The 6,358-nt window shown below is 32.5% G+C and overlaps 1 protein-coding gene across 1 annotated transcript in view; it reads right to left on the bottom strand.

Annotated features, from left to right (window-relative positions):
* The window catches only part of LOC117177906 (E3 ubiquitin-protein ligase Ubr3), a 69,073-nt gene that overhangs the window by 47,370 nt on the left and 15,345 nt on the right, over positions 1 to 6,358 (bottom strand). The window lies entirely within an intron of this gene.

Below are 6,358 nucleotides of genomic sequence, written 5' to 3'. Positions count from 1 at the left end.
TATCCCATCCACACACTACTCCTTTCCCCTGCCGAGTGAGTCACGCCTACCCCGAAAGGGAAATGGCTTAATGGTGTAATAATAATAATAATAATAAAAATAATAATTACATCCTAATATTCAGTTCACCATGGAAATAGAACAAAACGGAAAATTGCCTTTCTTGGACGTATTAGTTTACAAAAAATCTGATAACACATTAGGACATGAAGTTTACAGAAAACCCACGCATACAAACAGATACGTACATGCCTCCTCCCACCACCACCCATCTCAAAAACAATCGGTCATAACTCCCTTGTATACAGAGCTGTCTCAATAACAGACAAAGATAACTTACAAAAGGAATTACAAAACGTTAAACAAATCCTAATACAGAACGATACACAAACAAACAAATTGATAAAGCAATAAGAAAACACACTCAAAAAAGCAAGTTAACACAACCTACGAAAGAAAGAGAGAGAAAAATGACCACCACCCTACCCTACATCCAAGGTGTCACAGAACAAATAGGAAGAATTCTCAACGTAGGAAGGAACATGAAAGTAAAGTCAGGCTAAAACATTTCACGCTATCAGCACCAGCTGAACATCATATCGAAACAGGACATAACATTTTATTTGATGAAACAACAGTCATTGCAAAAGCACGCAACGAATTTCCAAGAAAACATAGAGAAGCAATCGAAATCTTAAAACACCCCAATAACATCAATAGGGACAATGGATATAATACCAATCCTATTTGGCTTTCCGTTCTCCCGAATTTAAAAAAAGACTTGATTGGCCAATCAAGTTCGACCAGTCCCCACGGTGGGGCGTTCTGACCAATCACAGGCATCGTAGAAAGTATGCCTAAGAACATTTCCTGATACCTCAGTTCCAGGTCAACCCTGAAGATGTGAACTGCAATGTTCACGAAACGTCGGTAAACAATTCGTAGTTTTTTACACGAGTGAAACCCGAAATATCTGACCATTAATATTTAAAGACCAAAATTTCGAACTTGTAACGGGTTTAATTGCGGGGGGGGGGGGAATTTCGGAAAATTTCTTTACGTAATTTATAGTGGCGTCTTACATAAATTTTCGGACTTTTTCCGGACTTTTACTTTTCAAGTACTTACTGTCGTACACTATGTTGTATTTTAAAGATTTTTTGATAAAATTAGTAAAGTGGTTGTGTTAAATATTTTAAACGATCGAATTTACTTAAAAGCATTTTGTTCATGGGAGAAAATAAATTGAATCTTTTGTAACTCGGCAGAGGTGCTTTTAAGGTAGCAGTTAAGTTAAGAAAAAAATTAACTCTTTTTGCGAAATAAGTCTCTCGATTTTTATTTCCTAACATGAAAAATACGCAAGTATAAAAAACAATTTTTTAGTATTATGTTTAAAAAATTGTTAACGATAATTAATAATTTCGAATTTTGAATTGAAAAATCACGAAATTGAATGATCTGTAATAAAAAAATTTAGAAAAATAAAAAATGTAAAGCGATTAAGATTTGACAATATAATACTGAAAATTAGATTGCATCTTCCAAAGTAAAAGCTTCTGAAATTATAGAATTTTAAATTGCTATTACATAACGAAATTATAGTTTGATATTTAAGCTAATTAGACCAATGTTTATAAAGTCAAAGAATGAATTGAATTATACTAAACAAACTTTCAAACTAAATTTGTAATTTAAAATTTAAAAAATGTCTACTTTAGAACCTTAAAACTAAAGCGAATGCGAACTTTATTTAAAACTGACAAAATTTATAGTCACCAAAAATTGTGACATTGACAATTTTTTATAATTAAACCGTTTAAAATGTCAATTATGTGAAGTAAATTTAAATCACTAAAAAACTAATAAGTTTTAAATTGCTCATTAAACTTTCCAAAATTAAAACCTATGGAAGGAAATTTTTTTTTAATCGAGCTTTCAGCATGTAAATTCAGAACTCTAAAATTATTGCAAGCATTTAAAATTACCGAAATTATTCATTTATTGTCGTATATATTTCAGTTACATTTTTATATTTTTATTTTAAGCCTAATTTTTAATTTTTTTATTTCAAATCTCCCCTTAGAACTATTATTCACTCTTGAAATTTTCCAATAAAATATTTTTCAAATTAAAATGATTTATTTGTTTACATCTTCAACTAGAAAATCGGAAATTTTTGAGATATTATATTGAAAATTAAAATAAATAATAAACAACAAGATTGCTGTAATAATTCCATTTTTTCAAATTGTAAAAATTGTTAAATTTGCAGTTCGACTGTCAAGGCATTTAATATGACATTTGGGAATATTTAATAGCAATATGGTCTTATCATTTTGAATAATTATTTGCATTTGAAACTACCCGTGTAGAAAAATGAAGGGGCCCCCCGTCAGGGTCCACATGGATTGCCTTCATGCCTTGTGGAATCCATGAGGACAATCCAGCCGTGGTTCCTTATGGAAACAACATGCTAATCCATAGGGGCCCAACATGGGCTTCTCTCATGGATCCCTCATGATTGCCACCATGAAAGTCCTCTTGGTTTTTTTTTGCTAGTGCTGGCACCTGTAATGGCATATCTCTGGGATGATAACACTATTTTGTACTGGGCTGTCAGGGTTGGGCCAACACTGGATATCGCTACTAGCACAGTACTATTCCAATAGGAAATTCACCATGGGCGGCAGTACTGCGTCCGTGCTAACTAGTGCCGTACTGCTATATTCTGAGCATATGACAGAAAAGGTATTTAAAAAATAAATATTAATTGATTGCGAGTATTTTGTCTGCAGATATTAATAGTCCTGTTTAAAGTGAATACATATATTACATTTTTAAACATTATATTGCAAATAAAATTTCTAACGCTACGGGGCATCGAACTTACAAAATCTATCCCTAAATTTATCGCCTAGCAGTCGGGAGTGCTAACCACTGCGCTAAACCGACAAAATGAAACTCTATGAAAAGGCCATCCTCATAAGCTACAGTTCAGAAAAGTTAAAGTATCAAATTTTAAGCTCTCTTTTTCTAATTATTTATTATTATACGACGTTTTGTAAATGTAAAATACACGAACTGTTAGCAGGCATATAAATAAAATAATGATTAAATAAATAATTTAAATCGATTACCATTTTTCTACACATAATATTTGGTTTTTTCACGTTGTAGACTACTTAAAAATTTTTTACAATGACGGGAAATGTAATTTTTTATTAACATTTAACACTTTTCATAAAAGATGAAACTTATAATTTTTTTCTTTAAAAAAAGCAGGAAAAAAGTAGTTTCCGGGACAGATGTATTTATAGTTTTTTGAAAATTTAGAATGCATGAACCATTTGTTAGGATGTAAAGTATTTACCCTTCCGACTTTGAAATTTTAATCGTTGATCCGTGAGGGCAATCGAGCTGGGCCCCCAGCGGGGGCCTCTATGGAACATCCATATTGTCAGAGTTCGAATTTCAAAAAAGAGTTATCGAATTTTTCTCAGAAATTCGCTATTTGCAAATCTGAACTCATGAAACCATAACATTAGTGGCGTCAGAAAAACATTGATCCTTCGGACTTTGAAATTTGAATCTTTGATCCGTGAGAGCAAGCGAGCGGTGTCCCCTGTGGGGACCTCTATGGAACATCCATATTGTGAGAGTTCGAATTTCAGAAGTGTCATTCAATTTTTGACAGAAAATTATTATTTTTAAGTCTGAACTCATGAAACCTTAAAATTAGTAGTGTCAAAAGAATATACGTCCTTTGACTTTGAAATTTTAATTGCTGATCCGCGAGGGTAACCGAGATGGGCCCTAGCCGGGGACCCTCATGGAACATCCATATCGTGAAAGTTCCAATTTCAGAAAAGACTCATTCAATTTTTGACAGAAATTCATTGTTTGTAAGTCCGAACTCATAACACCTTAAAATTTCTGGTGTCAAAAAAATATACGTCCTTTGGACTTTGAAATTTTAATCGTTGATCCCTGAGGGCAACTGAGCTGGACCCCTGCGTGGGCCCCTATGGAACATTCAAATTGTGCGATTTCGAATTTGAAAAAGAGTGTCATCCAATTTTTGAAAGAAATGCATTGTTTGTAAGTCTGAACTCATAAAACCTTAAAATTTGTGGTGTTGAAAAAATATTCGCCCTTTGGACTTTGAAATTTGAATCGTTGATCCGCGAGGGCAACCGAGCTGGTCCCCTGCGGGTGCCTCTATGGAACATCCATATTGTGAGAGTTCGAATTTCAAAAAAGTGTCATCCAATTTTTGACAGAAATGCATTTTTTGTAAGTCTGAACTCATGAAACCTTAAAATTTGTGGAGTTGAAAAAATATTCACCCTTTGGACTTTTAATCGTTTTAAATTAAAATTATTTCTTGAAAAAAAAGATCCTACTCCATCTTCACTCCATTGGGAATCGAACCACAAAACTTCTGATTTCCGGTCAGGTGCTTTTCCAATTAAGCTATTAGAGGGATCAGAATAAGAACTCTTAATTCAAGAACATAACGCTAATTTTTAGCTAGGTGTTAATGGTACAAGTAATTATTTAAAATTTTTTAATTTATCTGCTATATCATCAGAGATTGTACCTTACCGACAGTAGATCAACCCTCTAAACCATGAAGGCAGAAAATCTACACAAAATCGATCAAGTTAAGAAATTACTTGTACCACTAACACCTAGCTAAAAATGAGCGTTATGTTCTTGAATTAAGAATTCTTATTCTGATCCCTCTAATAGCTTAATTGGAAAAGCACCTGACCGGAAATCAGAAGTTTTGTGGTACGATTCCCAATGGAGTGAAGATGGAGTAGGATCTTTTTTTCAAGAAATAATAATTTTAAAATATTATTTTCCATCTAGTCTTATTAAGACGTTAAGCATTTTTCTGTTATTGAAGATTCTTAACTTGATCGATATTGTGTAGATTTTCTGCCTTCATGGTTTGGAAGGTTGATCTACTGTCGGTAAGGTACAATCTCTGATGATATAGTAGATAAATTAAAAAGTTTTTAAATAATTATTTGAATCGTTTGTCAGTGAGGGCAACCGGGCCGGGGCCTCGACGGGGACCCTCGTAGAATTTCCACGTGTGGAACATCCATGTGGGCCCCCGCCAGGGGCCCTCATCCTAAGAGGTCTCAGCCGGGCTTTTTCCACGCGGGATACAATATTTTTAATTTTTAATTTTTAACCTGCAAGAATTAATATGAAAATTAATTTACAAAAAAACCTTAGTTTTAAAGCCTCAGAATAAATTGTTTTAGAATAGCGAATTTATGTCATAATTTTGAATTAAAATTATAGAAATTGTAACGACGATAAATATATTATTAATAAGTATCATGTCAAGTAGTATTAAGAAGTGAAAGGTGGTAGTCCAAAATGTGCTAAGGGAAATTTTGGCAACTTTACAGGATAGTGAAAAAACATTCTCTAAGATCAAAATTATCATTTAAAGATTAACCAAAAATAAAAATATGCTTTCGAGGTATGGGGATGCTGAATGAGAATTAACAATTTTTTATCCAAAAAAGTTATGCAGTTCGGAGGAAATGAAAGTTTTGTGTAACGGTGTCGCGGTGTAACATACTGTCTTTAGCTTTTTGCTCTTAAAAGTAATTAAATGTGATTATTTTTATATTAAATTTGACACTACTTGACATAAATTTTGTTGGTGAATAAAAACCAAACTAGTTACATCATACGAAAATTCATATTTAAAAAAAATTGAAAAGTTGATAGCACTGGTATTTTACTTTGAAAAAATAAATTCTTTCAATTTAATTATTAATAATCGCTTAAAAAGAGAAGTAATACTTGCAAAAGATCAGAAAATAATAAAAACAGAAAGAAAACGCTACATGGGGTTCAAATTGTCCCTTAGCATCTTTTGGACTACCACCCTTGAAGTGACATTCAAAACGACTGGATAGATTTTTTAACTAAAAAATGTGATTTTTGTAAAAAAAAACTGTGATTTTCACCGTTCAAAATTACAAAATTCTTAGTATTTCGAGAAACCTTGTGAACCTTTAAATTTTAATTATAATATTTCTCTCCCGGCTTCCTCCCGATTCTTCAGGGTGGGTGGCCACCCTGGCTTTTATTATAATCCTCGGGGTGTCTGATAAGGGTAAAAGTTTGTTACCAAAAGGTAGCAAGATAATCTTTGCTGAATAAAAGTCTGGATGTCTCGCTTAAAAATTAAAAGAAATACAATTTCATTACGTGTCTAGTCTGTAATACAAAATTAATAGGATCATGTTTGAAACTAAAATGATTCAATTATGAATACTAAAGAATTGAACAATTTTGAACTGCTTATTAAGACCTTTATTTA

Source organism: Belonocnema kinseyi, chromosome 8, assembly GCF_010883055.1.
Source record: "Belonocnema kinseyi isolate 2016_QV_RU_SX_M_011 chromosome 8, B_treatae_v1, whole genome shotgun sequence".
NCBI classification, from domain to species: Eukaryota; Metazoa; Arthropoda; class Insecta; order Hymenoptera; family Cynipidae; genus Belonocnema; species Belonocnema kinseyi.
This window is presented reverse-complemented; position numbering and strand designations above follow the sequence as displayed.